The sequence below is a fragment of the Tachysurus fulvidraco genome, chromosome 12 (assembly GCF_022655615.1).
Source record: "Tachysurus fulvidraco isolate hzauxx_2018 chromosome 12, HZAU_PFXX_2.0, whole genome shotgun sequence".
Classification (NCBI taxonomy): domain Eukaryota; kingdom Metazoa; phylum Chordata; class Actinopteri; order Siluriformes; family Bagridae; genus Tachysurus; species Tachysurus fulvidraco.
In genome coordinates this window covers 22046529-22065223 of record NC_062529.1, presented here as the reverse complement: position 1 = coordinate 22065223, position 18695 = coordinate 22046529, and the positions used below count along the sequence as shown (strand labels likewise).

General features: G+C 38.4%; 1 protein-coding gene across 1 annotated transcript in view; it reads left to right on the top strand.

The window, feature by feature from the left end:
- The first annotated feature begins 2913 nt into the window (after positions 1 to 2913).
- The window catches only part of htr1d (5-hydroxytryptamine (serotonin) receptor 1D, G protein-coupled), a 48630-nt gene continuing 32848 nt past the window's right edge, over positions 2914 to 18695 (top strand). Inside the window, exon 1 of the mRNA XM_027142995.2 lies at positions 2914 to 3222. The gene's annotated coding sequence lies outside the window, so the exon portion shown is untranslated. The remainder of the gene's footprint in view (positions 3223 to 18695) is intronic.

Below are 18695 nucleotides of genomic sequence, written 5' to 3'. Positions count from 1 at the left end.
AAGAAGATAAATAAATAAACCAACCAACAAATAAATAAATAAATAAATAAAATTTTTAATTCAACATTATCTATTTTGAAACCTGAATATATATATGTAGACTTTAAGAGATTTCTTTTACGCATGGAAAATCTTTTTACTTCTAAATCTAAGATGAGTCGCATGAAAGAGTGAAAATGACATTTGATTTATTTTAGCTATATTTTATCATTGACAGCTTTAACTTATTGTTCTATAACTCTGTACTACAAACCTGTATCAATATTATGAATCTGTTTATCACACAATGAACTCAGGTCGGCTCAGAAATCGCCTCAAGCTGGCTCAGAAGGTGTGGAGACATTTCCTATAACAACTGGTTATCGTTTCTAGGAAGGAAGGAAGGAAGGAAGGAAGGAGTCTCCAGTGCTGCTGAAGATACAGAAGAGGACATAGAAGGATGTTCTTTGTTGTTTTGTGTTTTAAAAACAAGCCCTTTTAATTGTTTGTTTTTGTCTTATTAATTTCTGATGGGATAAACAACATTCCTTCCTCTATCTGCTTGTTTGCATAATGATTCACCCTGTTCACATTCCCTGCACGTTTTCCTGTTACAGTATGGATCATGCTTCCGGGTTTTGTCTTCTCTAATTAAAGAGATTCGGTACTTACATTAACCTGCTTCTGGCCCCCATTTTATTTCAGCTGCTCTTTCCTTAATAACCTCTAAAGAGCTGGTGAGTGGCTCTTGGTTTGTCCGGTCTAACTAAAAATAGATCACGTATCGTTCCTTACGTTTAAATTACTCCGACAAAAGAGGCTCTTGTGTTCCCAATGAAAACTAAAGAAAGATCCCATTAAAAATAAATTCCTGTTTGCAGCCCACAGGGGAACTGAAGCGCCTCTTCATTAAAAGGAAGAAGAAGAAAGGGAAACAAGGCCAGTAACTAAGCTCTCTTCTTCATGTATGTGCATGTGAGCACTTGACAATCTTTGCTGTTCAATTACTCGAGGGGGGGGGGGGGGAGCAAAGAGACAGTGTGAAAATTGATTCGGTTGGTGCAGTGTGTGCTGCTGAGCACTTAGATGGTTTTTTTGTTTGCTTTTTGTTTTTTTTGTTTTTTTGTGTGTTTATAAGACAGATCTTGTAGTGTGAAATGAAACTATTTAAATTTCTAATTTCTCTAAGCTTTAAAAAAAAATAATTCACATCTCTGATGGACATTCATCTCCTCCTGGGATTATCACACGCATCCTGAATTTTCTTGATATTTAAAAGTGATGATGCTGACAGAAAACATTCAGGACGTGCAAATCGATTGGAAACTTAATCCAATTCTGGTCACGTTCTTCATATGTACTGTTTACATTGCAGTATGTCTTCTGTTTTGTTTCCTGTCATTTGTTTGTTGCTCTATAGTGATTACCTGTACTGTGTTATTCATGTTAACTTATCGTGTGTGTGTTTCTAACATAAAGTCTAAACCTTGTCTTTCTTGTTTCATAATTCATTCATTCATTCATTCTCTACCGCTTATCCGAACTACCTCGGGTCACGGGGAGCATCTCAGGCATCATCGGGCATCAAGGCAGGATACACCCTGGACGGAGTGCCAACCCATCACAGGGCACACACACTCTCATTCACTCACACACTCACACACTACGGACAATTTTTCCAGAGATGCCAATCAACCTACCATGCATGTCTTTGGACCGGGGGAGGAAACCGGAGTACCCGGAGGAAACCCCTGAAGGCACGGGGAGAACATGCAAACTCTACACACACAAGGCAGCCCTGGAGGTGTGAGGCAAACGTGCTAACCACTAAGCCACCGTGTCCCCCTGTTTCATAATTATGGATCATTATTGTTTGGTGCTCTCTGCATGTGTCCTAACCTTTGATTAGGAGTTTGCTCTTAATACAGCAGAAGTTATGTTTCATCTTGTTTTGAAGACAATTCCATGCATGGAGCTGGTTTCATTTTGTATGAAGTTAACAGGAGGGTGTGCATTGGCTAACAGTGCATAAAGGAATAACGATTTTTTTTTTTTTTTTTTGAGGTTTTTCCAAGTGGTACAGTGATGCATTGTTTTGCATTGTTGCTTCAGGTTTTCATACTCTAACCACATCCATGTGGGTTTCCTTTGGGTTCTTAGGTTCAAACCTAAATATGCCAGTAGCTATGAAGCTACTCCTGGGTGCGACTCGATGCTGTATTCCCGCCTCATGCAAAGTTTTCCAGAGATCCAATACCAAACATCTTGATGAAGATGAAGGAGTAAATGTCTTGGGTTGGGTGTTGGGTCGTGTGATGTCTGTGCTAATCATAGCTAATCATACTCTCAGTACTTCAACAGTTCAAGCTGAAGGACACTTCATGAAGACACGAATCAGCAAGCTTCTTTCTGGAGCCTGATTAAGTGCTTGCGAGTAATTACACATCTGGTACACATCTGTCTAAGCTGGGCTTAAACTACATTAAATTACACTTCTATCTCTTAAATACGCAAAGAGCGGAGAAGGGGAGTGGGGAAAAGGATGAAACTGAGCAAACCCAGTAACTGTTCATGCTTAGCTTGAGCTGTGCGCGCGACCCGGTGTGGATACGCAGCGGCTTTGAGTGAGCGCGCACCGTCAACCGCGGAGCCGCGGCACTTACTGAGGTAGCGCGAGACGGGACGGTGTCTCTCTCTCTCTCTCTCTCTCTCTCTCTCTCTCTCTCTCTCGCGCCTCGCGCTCGCACGGCAGCGCTCGCCCCGCGCGCGCTCTCCTCGCGCCGCACAACACACAAACAACAAACAACAAAAAACACACCACAACTCTCTCTCTCTCTCTCTCTCTCTCTCTCTCACACACACACACACACACACACACACACACACACACACACACACTAAACACACACAAACACTCTCTCTCTCTCTCTCTCTCTCTCTCTCTCTCTCTCTCTCTCTCTCTCTCTCTCTCTGTCTTTTCGCCTATAAAACGACTTTGTTCCTGCTGTGCTTTATAAGCGCTAATAATCCCTTTGAAAGTCGCTTTTTGGAGGTGCGGCGCAGGAGCGTGGCGTTTACGCACAGCACTTTTTTAAGCACTCGTCAGTGTGATTGATGATCTGGATATTTCACTGAAATGGACTCACAGGTGAAGAGTAAAATGTGATCGAGGCTTAAACCTGATGGAGTGAGGAAGGAAGTGCTGTAGATCACTGGGTCTCAAAGTGCAGCATAACCGAGAAGGTAGGTCTGTCATTTCATATGATTCTGGTGGAGATCTTTATCTTCCCACCCGCCAGGAGCAGATAGAAGTTATTATAATAACTATTTGACTTTATTATTTATTCATTCATTCAGATTCATTATTTTTTTATAGTACGCTTGACGGTCCAACTTGAATGGAACGGTTTGACCTCAGTAACTCATCCAGTCACCAAGTTAGAGTAGCATTAATATCATCATTTTAAAAATACATCCTAATAATAATATCAACATACATCCTAATTTTTAACCCTTTCATGCACAGAGTCAGTTAGTCTAAGATTGCGTTTTTAGGAAGATCCAAATTTAACAGAAATCCTTCAACATTAACATATCTATAGCATAGATTTGGGCTGCTAATAATAATAATAATAATAATAATAATAATAATAATAATAATAATAATAATAAAATAAATCTAAAAAGTATAAATAAATAAATATAAAAGAGTAAATAAATAAATATTGAAAAAGTAAATTAATAATAATAATAATAATAATAATAATAATAATAATAATAATTTTGAAAAGACTTTGTATCACTTTCATGGAATATGTAGAATGACCAAATTTATATACGCTGATATAACAATAATGACAGATATAAAGTGTAGTGCATTATAAAATCTATTATATGGATGTGTTTGTGAGCATTATTAGAACTGTGACCTTTACGGAAAGTGTTAGAGAAGCATTCTTGTGCCAAACTCATAAACACTTTTATTTGATGAATTAAAAATCAGCTAAAATTCCTTACTGTGTAAGTTCTATACAGTACCTGTAAACATTATTGCTATGTTTTGCTCCATATCTGTTTGATGCATGAATACAGAATATTAATCCCTGTGCCTGTTGTGACTGATGGTGAATGAATGATTTACTATACTCCACCATGCCTGATTCAGTTCAGGTAATGTGTATGTTTAGTAGGTGTGTTAGACCGGGAAAAACTCATTAAGTGTGCTCAACTCCAGCGTTTAATGTTTAACTGATTATCCAATGCTGCAGCGATGCAGTTACACATCTCGCCTGCGATTCTGTATTAAAATCATAAGTTCTTATTGGATTTCTATAGGAATACATTTCTACTCTTTGTTTTCATCAGCTGTCATTTAAATGACAACTGTATATAAATGCATACATTATTATGTCCACAGCTCATTACAACGAGAGCTCATTCACATGTAACATATATGGGAGGAGTCTCCAGTGTCAGTGCTTTGTACCCGGCAGTACAGACTTTCTCTGGATTTTTTTTTTTTTTACATATCCCATGTTTAGAGGCTAGGGTCAGAGCACAGGGTCAGCCATGATACACCACCCCTGGAGCAAGAAGGGTTAAGGGCCTTGCTGAAGGGCCCAATGCTGGCTGATTGGCAGTGCTGGGGCTTGAACCCTACAACTACGTTCACATGCGTATACAGTTAAAGGTAACAATAAACACATATATATGACTTATTGTTAATAATGTTTGGATTTGTAAAGTGCTGTAATAGGAAAATTTGGGTGCAAACTACCGGTCGTTACAATAACCTTTTGGTTTATATTCAGCTGCTTCCATACATCATTGATTATTTTCCTGTGACAGAACATCCCTTACCCCGGGCTCCTTTTGTCCAATAGTGTTACACAGGTTTGATATTTTGGTGCAAAGCACCACTGGGAGAAGCCCACACTTTATCATCATTGTGCAAGTGAAGCTGGGTTAAATAACTTCTCCCTTTCTTCTTTCTGTCGGCTATAATTAAGAAAAGCATGTCGCTTGTCCGTCACTGCTGGTGTTCCAAAAGAAAATGTGTTTTTGAACACTGGGTGACTCTGGATCCAGTGACAGAGCAATGAGAACGATCACTCGTGTGTGTGTGTGTGTGTGTGTGTGTGTGTGTGTGTGTGTGTGTGTGTGTGTGTGTGTGTGTGTGTGTGTGTGTGTGTGTGAATGAGGACACACAAAACTCTGTTTGCAGATCAGTTGATAAGATGCTTGTTTTCAGGAAAGGACTTGTCACTCATCCTCTCTGTAAAGTTAGAGTTAGTTACTGCATTGTGTAAAAACTAATTTACTTTAATAGAGCAAAGTCTGTTGTACTGTCTGCTTCTCTCTCTCTCTCTCTCTCTCTCTCTCTCTCTCTCTCTCTCTCTCTCTCTCTCTCTCTCTCTTTTGCACACTCACTTGCTCTCTCGCTCATTCACTGTCTCTCTCTTTTATTGTCTCTTTTCTTTGCTCTTGCAATCCCGCAGCCGATAACTTCATGCTCGATAACGATTGCCCAAGTGAGACGCTGAAGAAGAGCCTGGATCATTAGCTGATAGCAATCTAAAGCGCTGTACTTCAATAACTAGCCAATGAATTTATGAATAATCTCACAATCCCACAGCAACACTGGGTTCTCAACATGGATTTTGGCCTCAAACAAAAATGAAGTCAAGATATGAAGGAACTTGAAACTAACTACACATACACACTGTTTTTTAACAATACACTTACTTCAAGATGAACAGCTCTCTCGTAGCATTGCCACATTGCTGTTTCTTTTGTAAAGACATTTAGTTCTAAATCTAGATCTTTAACATGTGTCAGTTACAGCTTTAGTGCGATCAGACGTAAAAGAAATTGGTAAAGAGTTGTGATTAATGTGATTTCTGGTTGCTGGAAGGAAGTCTTTAAACTGCTTGTACAGAAGGTGTGTTTCTTTAAACACAAAAGAGAGCCCCAGATACAGTTTTTTGTGATTGTTGTGGCCAAAAATGCTTGATTTTGCTGAGGCATTTTTTAAAATTTGAGATGCAACTTTTGAACTTTTTTTTTTTGGTGAAATCACAATTACAGTTTTCATCTGTTAAACACCTAGTAGTGAAGAGCTGTACTCGTATTTCATGCATGTTCGGTGAAAGAGAGCATTGGCTGAATGCATGCTGTGATGATGTCACATGACGCGTCTCGGCCCAAAACCGCGGAAAATCTTTGGTATATCTGGTAACTTTGAAAAATGTCAAGCTCCTCTGAGTATCACAGACCTTGCTTGATTTGTGTTCATTTTATTGATTGCAGAATGACAAAATCTTGATTATATTTACCCCCTCCTTCTTTGAGGCAATCTTACCCTGGAATTTTAGCCTAACTCGGTTAGCAAAGGGACAGTTCTTGGTTCTTGGAATATGAGGCAAGAAAAGCTGGAGTTATTTGAAGCTTGGAATACAAGAGCACCAAATCTGCTAGGCTTTGCACTTGGTTCTTATCATGAGTGTTTTGTCAGCTGATCCCTCAGCCATATACTGTACATCTGTCCACATGCTCAGTGCTCGGTGCTCAGCAGCGACCCTCAACTGAATTCCTCATTCTCCTGCCTCGGATCTTAGGGATGACAGACTGATATCTGTTCAGTTTGCAATCATTTCTGTTGCAAAAAAAAAAAAAAGGCACCAGCTACAGTATGTGTGCTTCGATCAAGGGGATGATGTCTGGTGAAAAGTATGTGCTAGCAATTTCCTTTGGGAAGTCGGAATATCCTGAGATTTACCTGTATCTCCATGTCACTCATTGCGGCAAGAGCGACACTTTTCACTTTCTTCAGGCACGATGTCTCCCAAATGGCTGGGCTACACCTTGTTGTCTAGTTGATGTCTTTAAATGTTAATCATGGTCACGTACACCTTGTCTTGGTATTGTTACAATTGTTATCAACCTAGGGGTCACTTTAAATGGTAATCGTGGCCACGTAGACCTTGGCTTGGTATTGTTATCAACCAAGTGGTCACTTTGTTCGTGGTGATCCCTAATGTCCTGCCGCTGTCCCCATATTTATAATTGAATCACGTTCATACGTTTAGAGTCCTAAACGTATTAGCTTATGATACTTCTTAGAAATGAGCTCTTTTTAGATGTGTACCTTGGAGTGGAATTTGGGTGCAATTTCTGTAATTTCTTACAATATCTACCAAATAAATACATGTAAATGTCTGCGATTGGGATAAATCTCACTTGAAGAGTGAGAATGCTAAATGCTAAATAGGTATGAATCAGATAGCAGCACACTCTGTTATATAAAAGTTATCAGAGTAAAAGCTGTACTGTGGTTGAGTTAAGTATAATTGTGTCACTGTTACTGCTGTTTAGTTTGAGCTGCAGGACTACACCAGATCTGAGACTGAAGCATGACCAAGACAATACAAATGAATACATGCATAATGCAGAATGAATATTATTATTCTGTATCTGAGGGATTTCCTCAGGATCTTTAGGGAATCTACATCTACATATTCATATTACTTCTACAGATACATATTACCGAGAATAATTTGAGTCCGGTGGCTCGTGTGGTTCAGAAAATCCCTTCATTTTTGTTTCGAGAATAATTTATTAATAATATAATACAAGGTGTTATAAGGTGCAGTATATTTTAAGAGCATCATTCAGTATCACACTGTGTTCACGTTTCTATCTACTGTATGTGATTAAGCCAGAATTTCAGCAGACGGGACACACCTACAGCCTGACAAGCAATATTTAAATTAGTTCTTTGTGAATTAGCTACTAGGACATACTGTAATTGTAATGAGTCTGTCTGTTTTTTCCCTGTTTCTGTCTGCTGTCTTGCCCTGCTGTTGATTGTTTGCCCCGCCCACTCGTTTGTTACCATGGAAACTAATTGTACTCAATCTTTCCCTGAGGTGTGTTGTCTTAGGCGCTCATTGTCTCTGCTTTGCGATTGGTTCCTGTCTAATATATATACACTGTTTGTTCACTTCCCTGTAGCAAGTCGTTCTGGTGCGCTGAGATAAAGGCGAGTGAGGAACCAATAGTAGTTAAACATTTAATAAACAAAACAAGACACAGGAACACAGACAGGTCGGCAAGACTAGGCAGAACACATACAATAATGACTTGCCAAAGGGAAGTGAACAAACAGTGTATATATATATTAGAAAGGAAGCAATCACAAAGCAGAGACAATGAGAGACTAAAACAACACACCTGAGGGAAAGATTGAGTACAATTAGTGTCCATGGTAACAAACGAGTGGGCAGGGCAAATAATCAACAGCAGGGCAAGACAGCAGACAGAAACAGGGAAAACACAGACAGACTCATTACAGTAATATAGAGGCAAAATAAAATATCGATCCTGTTGCTCTCGAGGTCAGACATTTTCTCAATTCCTCATTCATTTACATTATTCAGCAGACGTCCTTATCCAGAGAGACTTACATTTTATCTCATTTTAATACAACTGAGCAATTGAGGGTTAAGGGCTTTGCTCAGGGGCCCAGCAGTGGCAGCTTGGTCGGCGTAGGAATCAAACTCACAACCTTCTGATTGGTAGCCCAACACCTTAACCACATCTCCCTATCACTCACAGCTCAAGCCTTTTTTTAGACTCATAGTCAAGGTTTCTGTAAACATATCAGTAAATGTGTCTAGACTCATTGTGATGAAAAATTGTAGCTCAGAAGGATGTAGTTCACCGATGCCTTCGGTGCTTGTACAGTATGTAGGGGAGTGTGTAGCTAACTTGTTCTAGCTAGAACTTAAGTAAGGATTTGGACTTCTACGTACCGTCTAATCGACTCAGTTGCCAGTTGAATTGCAGTATTGTATAGTGTTGTCGATTGTGTTGCCTGGAAGTGAATGTTGCTCTATGTTAATTAGCGCTCTCAGGTGGCTAATCAGTAGTAGCTTCAGTCTCACTTCAGACTCATGGTGTGGATTGTGTTAGCAGGGCTCGATCGCCATCGTTTCTTCATAAACACCCTCCAACAGAAATGTATGGATGAAACAGATTTCTATATTGTTTATAACATTTTTAATTCACATGCATTATATTGTAGAAACATTTATAAAGGTTTTATTGCATATTGCATTGCATATTTAGCATGATGTAAAGCATCTGATATAGTAGAAATCGCCATTTTAGGGTTTTATGTTATAATCTTTTTTATATAAATCCATCCCAATTTTTTTAATAACAAGCACCTGTCCAATCTAAGGAGTGTCCATGTGATTGGACGGTTTCCTGCTCGGTGCCTCATGCCGAGCGATGCACTGAGGAATTAAACTGCTTTTATAATCCCGTTGAGGTTTAATCTGTGATTCTCAGTGGCAGTAAAGCAAACCCAATCCTTTCTCATCATTTAATGCTGATTAATTGTCCTCCTTTTAATCATTTTTATACTAAGCTTGCAGTATTCACTCACTACGGACTCGGAATCTTGCCTCCTTAACTTGCTTTTTATTTGTCCTTCACTTTTAGCGTTTGTTTTTCTGTATCAATGCCTGCATGCAAAAAAAACAACAACACATCTTTGGGTTCTTATCTAATCATTCTGTTTCTTTCTTTCTGTTAATACTTGCCTTTGACCTTGTTTTTAAGGCAAACAATAATATCAGTAAATCAGATTTTCTTACTTGCACGAACATGGTCACGGATTTGCGAATGGCAAACATTTTATAACACAGACAAAACTTAATAAAAGATAAAACTCACACAGCTAAAATATATCCCAATTTTGGAGGTTAGGGTTAGACATGATACAGCACTACTAGAGCAGTGAGTGTTAAGGGCCTTGATCAAGGGCCCAACATTGGTAGTTTGCCAGTACTGAGGCTTGAACCCTTATCCTCCTATCAATAACCCAGAGCCTTAACCACTTGAGCCAACACTGCCAGGTTTGCAAATTCCCCAGCTCTCAATCCGATCGAGGATCTGTGTGAAGTGCTGGATAAATGCTTCTGATCCACGGCCACATCTCTTAGCTTAAAGGTCAGGACTTAAAGATTCTGCCCAAGGTTTAGTGCCAGATACTAACACACACCTTCAGAGGTCTTGTGGAGTCCTTCATGCCTCAACGGATCAGAGCTGTTTTAGTGGCACAAGACCGACCTACACAGGTGGCTGTTTGGTTTATACTGCACCAAAGTGAACATGGACACCAAGTACATCACAAAGCTCAATTCAGTTCACTTCAATTCAAATTTAGTTGTGTAGCATTTTTAACAAAGGACATTGTCTCAAAGCAGCTTTACAGAACATAAAGATAATACGAAATGTTTAATATTATACAAAGATTAATATAATGCAGAAGTTTAAGATTAATATTAGATTTATTTAAATGTGTTTGTATGTATCCCCAATGAGCAAGTCTGAGGTGACTCAGGTGACTGTGAGGAGGAAAAACTCCCTTGGATGGTAAAGGAAGAAACCTTGAGAGGAACCAGACTCAAAAGTGAACCTCATCCTCGTCTGGGTGACACCGGAGGGTGTGATTATAAATATACAGTACATTGATTGTTTATTGATTAGAAGGTTGTTGTCCTCAAAGATAGAAATGCTCTACCACCTTTAGTAGACTTAGATATTCTGGGAACTACCAGAAGTCCTGAGTTTTGTAACGTGTTAGAAAATTAGTTAGATACATGGGAGCTAAACCATTAAGCGCCTTGTTCGTAAGTAGCAGCAATTTGTAATCACAGGGAACCTGCGATTATTATTATTATTATTATTATTATTATTATTATTATTATTATTATTATTATTATTATTATTATTTATTATAATAATAATCACAGGGAACCTGCTACTATTATTATTATTATTTATTTATTTTTATTTTTATTATTATTATTATTATTATTATTATTATTATTATTATTATTATTATTATTATTATTATTTAAAGCACAATGTCCGTTGACTGATTGCTGGCTGGAAAGTTCTCTATTTGTGTCACTGCATTCCTGTCCTTATTTTATCCAGCATTCTTAATTAAATGCCTGCTCTTCTTCATCTTTATTTATTTATTTACATTTAAATATTTAATCCTTCTTTAGTCTGTCATTAATATGAAATTACAAGTTTTCAAAAACGTTCAAATTGATTAAATCTGTGTGCATTCATTGAGATTATTCCATTTTTTTTTTATTATTATTACTTCCTTTTATGTTGCATTGAATTGCATTTAACAGCTGTAAAAATATGAGTGTGTGTGTGTGCCCTGCGATGGGTTGGCACTCCGTCCAGGGTGTATCCTGCCTCGATGCCCGATGACCCCTGAGATTCCCCGTGACCCGAGGTAGTTCGGATAAGCGGTAGAAAATGAATGAATAAATGAATGAGCTATAAAAATAATGCTTCTATATCAAGTCCTTATTTTCTATTCTTTTTTTTTTTCTTTTATTTTGTCGATACTTGTCGGTATTTAAAAGTCAGTCGGCTAGACACTTAACACAAAACGTAACTTTAAACTATAATGTAAATGTTGGTGTAATATTTGGACTCAAGTCACCTACTCTGATTATCAGAGCCCTGGGATGAGCACAGGAAAGTTTTTAGAATTACAGGAACACGTCTTAGCTCCAAATCTACAATATCCTTCTGAAATGATCCACTACATCCAGGTGAACCCTGTTATTGTTGAGATCTTTAGAGGATCCAGGTGGACCCTTCACAATGGCAGAACGTGAGTCAGGAGAGCAGAAGTACAGAAGTAAAGACTGTCTTTTCTTTTCTTTTTATACAATATGAGGACGTCTTATTCAATATGATGGACAAAATTGAATTCCTCCATGGCGTTTATCCATCCATAAACACCAATGTTATTCTTGTGTCAAAGTGTCAATCAAACATACATTGAAAACACACATTAAATAGGAAGCTTATTCTGATACGGTCGCATGAATTTCAGTCTAAATCCACCGTACTGCATTTATTTATTTTCTCTGAATCCTTCCACGCTTGTTCTTTTATCTGTCTATCATTTTCAGCCCTCTCACTCTGTCTCTCTTTCTCTCTCTGCCTCCATTAAAGCATCTCTGTTTCTCTGTATCTCCCTCACATACATACTCTCTTCCTCTTTTTTCCTCCCACTTACCATCAGTGTTCTTGCTTTACACATCTACGACTCCAATCACTTCCACATCCCAAATTATCATTGCGTTTTTTGAACCTATGACGATACACATCTCACATCTCACCCAGTTCTTATGATTACAAATTCATAAAAAATGACCCTACAGCATTTTTTTCTGATCATGATTCACTTTCGGGGGAAAAAAAAAATCACAGAGATTAAGGCTTTGTAATATACAATAAGCTCATCAAACACAATCAGACAGTCAGAGAGGGGATTTGCAGCTTTGCTCTTAACCATGCTCGAGTTTTTAAAATCAAAGGGATCAAAAATCAAAGAGGACATTTTTTTATTTTATTATTATTATTATTATTTTTTTATTTCAACGTTGATTATTCAAAAAATATATTATTTAAATAAATTCTGGAACAAATCCTATTAAGTTTTTGAAAAAAAAGAAAAGCTCACAATGGTCACAGAAAAAACTTGAATCTGACAAAAGTAATAATAGATAACAATTCTATGAATGTTAACCAAAGTCAGACATTGATTTCAACCATGCTTCAACGGAATTATTAAAAAAAATAAATAAACTGATGGAACAGGCCTGGACAAAAATGATGGTACTCCTAACTTAATATTTTGTTGCACAACGTTTTGAGGCGATCACTGCAATCAGACGATTCCTGTAATTGTCAGTAAATGAGACTCCTGCACCTCTCAGCAGGTATTTTGACCCACTCCTCATGAGCAAACAGTTGTGTCCGGTTTGAAGGGTGTCTTTTCCAGACGGCATGTTTCAGCTCCTTCCAAAGATGCTCAATAGGATTGAGATCCGTGCTCATAGAAGGCCACTTTAGAATAGTCCAATGTTTTCCTCTTAGCCATTCTTGGGTGATTTTAGCTGTGTGTTTTGGGTCATTGTCCTGTTGCAAGACCCATGACCTGCGACTGAGACCAAGCTTTCTGACAATGGCCAGCACATTTTTCTCTAGAATCCCTTGATAGTATTCAGATTTCATTGTACTCTGCACAGGTTCAATACCCCTGTGCCAGATGCAGCAAAGCAGCCCCAGAACATAACAGAGCCTCCTCCATGTTTCACAGTAGGGACAGTGTTCTTTTCTTTATATGTCTAGGCCTGTTCCATGAGTTTATTTTTTAAATAATTCCGTTGAAGCATGGTCGAAAAACAATGTCTGACTTTCATTGGTTAACATTCATAGAATTTTTATTTATTATTACGTTTGTCAGATTTTTTCTGTGGCCATTGTGAGTCTTTCTTTCATTGACTGAAGGGTACCGACAATTTTGTCCACGTGCGTATAAATGTATATACAGTATGTATAGTCAAATGATATGAACCTCAATACATTATTATATATTATATATTAGTATATGATTTGAGAAGTAGTAAATACTGTGATAGCTGATTAAATTAATATAGTGCTTGATAATGTGATTGATTTAGTAATAAGATCCCAAAAGTAAGAGTCATCAATAGAAGAAATTTGCTTGTCAAGTTGCATAAATTGTACTTCACGTTAAAAAAAGTATAATACATTCAAAATATTACTGAAGTTTTTTTTCCCCTGAGGTTTAAGACAACACCTGAAGAATAATTCTCCTGGATGCACTGAATAATTTGCTGTGAACAGAGATTAGAAAATTGTATTTTGAAGTCATGATGAGATTATAAAAGAGATAACACACAGTAAATAAATAAGCAAGTCTTTTAAATAATACATAATATAAATTACTTTTTAGTGTATTACTGTTAAAGTTGTATTTATTATTCATCTACTGTCATTTGGAATAAGGTTGGTTCGGGAAAATGTTAAATAATTAATAAATAGAAATATTCAATTCAGTTCAATTCCAATTTATTTGTATAAATAATAAGAAACATAAAACAAAAGGTTAATATAAAGATTAAAATTATACAACAATTTAAGATTTATAATTAGATATTTAAATGTGTTTGTGTTTATCCCCAATGAACAAGTCTGAGGTGACTCAGGTGACTGTGGGGAGGAAAAACTCCCTTAGATGGTAAAGGAAGAAACCTTGGAACCAGACTCAAAGGGAACCTCATCCTCAACAGGGTGACACCGGAGGGTGTGATTATAAATATAGAGTGTGACAGTCTGTCCTCAAAGACCACATGGAGTTCACATCTCCTCTTAGTATGTCCAAATACTAAGCACAGTCCAATTGGAGCTGGTCAATCTTTAGATGCCTCGGGATACTCACATGGTTGGCATTTTTAAAAAAAACATACTTTAAATAATGTAAAATTACTATGCTAAAATTAGTATTCACATAAATTATTATTAATATTATTATTATTTAAAAATAATTGATAATTAATTTCTATTAACATTTGAAGTACAATGTAGAGTATAAAATATAATAATAAATTAAATTATATGATTATTCCATAAAATGATTATAAACCATATTTTAGATTTGTTTATAGTATTATATATAATTTCAGTACATAAAAAAATGAAGTAAATTCATTAAAAATAAAGAATTATATGTAAGATAAAAGGAATGCAGATGTCAAATAATGCAGAGGTGAAAAGAAAAACATTTACTTATATTATTACCATTAATATTACTAATGTGTGTCTAGAAAAATTGTCCGTAGTGTGTGAGTGTGTGAGTGAATGAGAGTGTGTGTGTGCCCTGCGATGGGTTGGCACTCCGTCCAGAGTGTATCCTGCCTCGATGCCCAATGACGCCTGAGATAGGCACTGGCTCCTCGTGACCCGAGGAGTTCGGATAAGCGGTAGAAAATGAATGAATGAATGAATATTACTAATATAATATGAAGACACTTTTGCATTCATAAGACTAGTAAGAGTGAGTTAGTACGTTTGCCTCACACCTCCAGGGTTGGGGGTTCGATTCCCGAATCTGCCTTGTGTGTGTGGAGTTTGCATGTTCTCCCCGTGCCTCGGGGGTTTCCTCAGGTTACTCCGGTTTCCTCCCAAAGACATGCATGGTAGGTTGATTGGCATCTCTGGAAAATTGTCCGTAGTGTGTGAGTGAATGAGAGTGTGTGTGTGCCCTGTGATGGGTTGGCACTCCGTTCAGGGTGTATTCTGCCTTGATGCCCGATGACGCCTGAGATAGGCACAGGCTCCCCGTGACTTGAGTAGTTCGGATAAGTGGTAGAAAATGAGTGAGAGAGAGAGTGAGAGTGATTCATCCTGGGTGTTGATTAATTCAGTGAACACATAAACACTGATGGTCTAAACAACATATTTATTCATTATAGGAAACAGAAAATGAAGGTGTTGTTCTGCTCAATAATAAATCTACGATCCTCCTCAGACCTGTTCATAGATCAGCTCAGTGCTGCACCACTGGTTTATCCGGTTCAACATTCATTTTTCAAGTCTTTATAAACAATAGCAGTCACGTCTTCGTATTTTCGGACCCTGTTTCGCCGGACTTTCCACAGTATGTGCATTTGTCTTCGTTATCTCACACATTGACTTGCTACTTCAACCTGATAAAAGTCCATTAACGCCTCGGTGCAAAAGTGCTGAGTTGCAGAACCGGGTGGTGTATCGAACATTTCAAGGATTGTGTGGTTGTGTGGTCACTTAGTTCATCGTGTCTTTGTTCATTTGTTAGGTTGAGCTTTATCTGTATCTAGTGACTAAGCACAATAAAGAACAGAGGGGGTATAAGACATTAGTGTACAATATTATATTACATGCTTGTTGATTCTGACTGTTTACAGTCTTCCATTAAACACCGTAGAGTGTCAAGGCTGAAATGTTAAATAAAGTGGCTAATTATTTTAAGAAAATGTATTTAATCATTTTGTTTATCCTGATGTTTCAGAAGCAGGGGACACGGTGGCTTAGTGGCTAGCACTTTTGCCTCACACCTCCAGGGTTGGGTGTTCGATTCCCGCCTCCACCTTGTTTGTGTGGAGTTTGCATGTTCTCCACGTGCCTCAGAGGTACTCCGGTTTCTTCCGAGGTCCAAAGACATGCATGGTAGGTTGATTGGCATCTCTAGAAAAATTGTCCGTAGTGTGTGAGTGAATGAGAGTGTGTGTGTGCCCTGCGATGGGTTGGCATGCCGTCCAGTGTGTATCCTGCCTTGATGCCCGATGATGCCTGAGATAGGCACAGGCTCCCCGTGACCCGAGAAGTTCGGATAAGCGGTAGTAAAATGAATGAATGATATTTCAGAAGTACTTTGTTTCTCAGTTTTGTTCTTTAAACGTTGTTGAATTAATCACTTGGGGCATGTTATGAGACCCAACATGAGGCATGGATACTGTTACCACCATCTCTTCAGTTTGGTCATCTGCCAGTTCCTACCAGTAACTAATTTTTTGACAGTAACTAATACTCTAACGCATTACTTTTTAAATAAATTAACTCCGTTACCGTTACCATATGGCTGAATTCATTTTGACTGAAGTGTAGCCTACAGACTAACCTGTTTACAGCAGCGACGCATTGTAGGATTGGTGGATGCCAACCGCTGTAAACACAGTAAACACGAAGACACCGCACTGTGGGTGTGTTTCCGTTTATTCAAGTATGTGCGGCAGTAATGGCGAGTCAAGCTGAGAGTGAGACGAGTTTCTCAGAATGTTACTATTTCTTAGTAACTAGCACAACATTGGTTCCTACACAACAGCAAGCTCTCCACTATCACATACGTATCAGCGACCAACCAATGAGGGTGAAGGATGTCATATATGTTCTCTGAAGCACCTAATCCAGCCAATCACAGTTTTTCTATCTCTGTACATTATTAAGAAAGCTTCCCATCTAACCCCCATCTCCATCCCCATCCTCCTTCTTCTATTGGAAACGTCTGACTTTTACAAAGTGCTGACACTGGAGACTCCTTCCGAAAATGCAAAATATTTCCTCGGCGAAAACTTCAAGATATCAACAACGCAACACTATACGTCTGAAACAAGCCGTTACTATAGAGATTATCTGATGTTGTAACGTACAGTACGGTGTCTAGTTCTGTTTTGATATATTCTATCAAACTCTATTTTAAATCTTACTCTTGGTTGACGGCAGATATGTGCCTAAAATCCTGTAGTCACCACTTACTGTCGCAGAAGCTCTCGTCTATATAGCAGAGGTCACATTTCCATTTTTCTACCTTCCTCTGTTGTGTGAGTCTCAAACAGTGGTGATAGGTGGGCTATGGAATTGCCAGTCTGCCGTAAGGAAAGCTGAGTTTATCTCGGCTTTAGCTTCCCACTACACCTTTGATTTTCTCGTGCTATCAGAGACCTGGATCAAAGGATCCCTAACATCTGGTCATCTTGTCCACCATCAGGAGTCTTGGAATTTGTGGATCACATTGGGAATGGTTTGTTTCCTACCTGGAAGGTTGCTCATATCAGGTAACATGGAAAAGCGTGATATCAGCTCCACGCAGTCTCTCCGATTGGTGTCCCACATGACTCAGTACTTTGTCCTCTTCTTTTCTCCCTGTATACTCACTCTCTTGGTAAAGTTATTTTCTCACACATATTTTCTTAACACTGATATGCTGATGATACACAGCTTATCTTCTCTTTCCCACCCTCAGATACCACAGCTTCTGTTCGGATCTCAGCAGGTCTGGCTCACATATCATCAATCCCAGTATAACTTAACTTCTAATTATCAGGAGATTCATCCACAGGTCAGTATCTTGCAATATCCCTGCATAATAATCTGACCTCCCCTTCAGTCACAGCTCACAACCTTTGGGAATCCAGTCACTTAACTGTCCTTTTTCTTGCATGTTGCTCATGTCTTTTCCTTCTTTATAACATTAGAAGGATTCGGCCATTTTTGTCCACACAGCCTGCTCAGGTACTTGTTCAGTCTCTTGTCATCTCAGGACTGGATTCCTGCAACACACTGCTGGCAGTTTTACCTATGGACGCAATGCGTCCTCTGCAAATGATCCAAAATGCAGCTGCATTGCTTGTTTTTAACCTGCCTAGGTTCTTCACACCACCCCGCTGCTGCGACCCCTCCACTGGCTTCACTAATGCTTGCCTATAAAGCCAAAAACGGACCATCTCCCTCTTACCTCAAAGCCCTCATCACTCCTCACACTGCACCTCGCACCCTCAGATCTACCAGCACTGCTCGACTGGTTCCACCGTCTCTCAGGGTAAGAGGTAAGTATACTACAAGACTCTTCTCTGTTCTTGCACCAAGGCAGTGGAATGAACTTCCCCTAGAGGTCCTGACAGCCGAGTCACTGGATATATACTTCTTTACAAAATACTTAAACTAGAACGTTCTTCCCTGTTTGTTGTATATGTGTATTTTAAAATATAAATAAATTAAGAAATAAAAAAAACAGTGATTTGGTATCTTAAGTCTGTAACCTAGTGAACCAGAGAGACTTAAAAGCACTTTTGTTTGTCACTCTGGATAAGGACATCTGCAAAATGTTAGAAGTTTAGGGTGTGATTATAGATATATGCTAATTCAGTATACAGTCTGACAAATATTGTATTGATGAGGAGTTTGTTGTCCTCAAATACCACATGTAGTTCTTATCTCTTAGTATTTCCGAACACTTCATGAAGCAACTGGAGCTGGTAAATCTC